This window comes from Salvelinus sp. IW2-2015, unplaced genomic scaffold (genome assembly GCF_002910315.2).
Source record: "Salvelinus sp. IW2-2015 unplaced genomic scaffold, ASM291031v2 Un_scaffold3795, whole genome shotgun sequence".
Taxonomy (NCBI): domain Eukaryota; kingdom Metazoa; phylum Chordata; class Actinopteri; order Salmoniformes; family Salmonidae; genus Salvelinus; species Salvelinus sp. IW2-2015.
The window spans coordinates 43,785-45,275 of record NW_019945069.1 but is presented as its reverse complement, the minus strand read 5'-3'; the positions used below and the strand labels follow the sequence as shown (position 1 = coordinate 45,275).

The following is a 1,491-nucleotide window of genomic DNA, read 5'->3' as shown; positions in this document are numbered from 1 at the left end:
ATTCCCGTTCCTCCTTACAGATAAAACACATCCTGGTGGTCAGTGTCGCTCTCCTTTGTCGTGGCTCCTCGTACAGTCCAGTTGTCTATGTTCAATTGTCAATATAGAAATCCTGGGTGAGGGTCCGTCCCTTAAACACGTCCCCCTTGCTGGCAGTTTCCCTCTTCCAATAGGTTCCCTGTGTTGGTCGCCAGCAGAATCCAGCAGTCTTACAGTAGGTTGTCCCGGCTCTGAAGGGCAACGCAGCGCGAGGAGAAATAGGAAGAACCTCAACAGCACGACTCTCCTCTAACTCCGCTGGGCAGAGTAGTTATTTATTATCCCAAGAATGCATCTGCCTGGTGGCCACAGCGCCGAAAACGACACACTTGAAGAACGAAGGGAAGGGAAGACAGAAACAACACATGGAATACAAACATACAGTTCTTCTTCCTCCTCTATCTCCTGACTGCTGTCCTTTTCATTTATGCTTCCTACCCACCCTGTCCTCTAGTCTCCTGACTACTGTCCTTTTCATTTAGGCTTCCCTACTCCTCCTCTATTCTCCTGACTGCTGTCCTTTTCATTTATGCTTCCCTACTCCTCCTCTAGTCTCCTGACTGCTGTCCTTTTCATTTAGGCTTCCCTACTCCTCCTCTATTCTCCTGACTGCTGTCCTTTTCATTTAGCTTCCCTACTCCTCCTCTAGTCTCCTGACTGCTGTCCTTTTCATTTAGGCTTCCCTACTCCTCTCTTATTCTCCTGACTGCTGTCCTTTCATTTAGGCTTCCCTACTCCTCCTCTATCTCCGACTACTGTCCTTTTCATTTAGCTTCCCTACTCCTCCTCTATTCTCCTGACTCTGTCCTTTCATTTAGGCTTCCCTACTCCTCCTCTAGTCTCTGACTGCTGTCCTTTTCATTTAGGCTTCCCTACTCCTCCTGCTATCTCCCTGACTTCTGTCGCTTCTCATTTAGGCTTCCCTACTCCTCCTCTATCTCCTGACTGCGTCCTTTTATTTAGGCTTCCCTACTCCTCTCTATCTCCTGACTCTGTCCTTTCATTTATGGTTCCCTACTCCTCCTCTATTTTTCCTGACTTCTGTCTTTCATTTACTTCCTTACTTCCTCCTCGTTCTCCACCATTCGTTCAAGGACGTGATAACTGTGAGGCACTTTTGAAACACCAGAAACACAGAACAGACACACACACACACACACACACCACACACACACACACACACACCACACAACACACACACACACACACACACACACACACACAACACACACACACACCACACACACACACACACACACACACACACACACACACACACACCACACACACACACACACACACACAACACCACACACACACACACACACACACACAAAACCCAAAATCAAATCCCCATCAAATAACATTTCTTCCATAAACTAAATAAATATGTTTAGAAGTAAATGTCTTGCGTGGTGCCGTGGACCGCCAACGTCAGGTCTCATCAGCAGA

General features: G+C 47.4%; 1 long non-coding RNA gene across 1 annotated transcript in view; it reads right to left on the bottom strand.

The window, feature by feature from the left end:
* LOC139026057 (uncharacterized) overlaps positions 1 to 1,166 on the bottom strand; it is a 3,517-nt gene extending 2,351 nt beyond the window's left edge. Inside the window, exons 1-2 of the long non-coding RNA XR_011477758.1 lie at positions 1,104 to 1,166; positions 482 to 914 (exon numbers count right to left, since the gene is read on the bottom strand). This is a non-coding gene — a long non-coding RNA (uncharacterized lncRNA). The remainder of the gene's footprint in view (positions 1 to 481; positions 915 to 1,103) is intronic.
* Between the last annotated feature and the right edge of the window lie 325 nt (positions 1,167 to 1,491).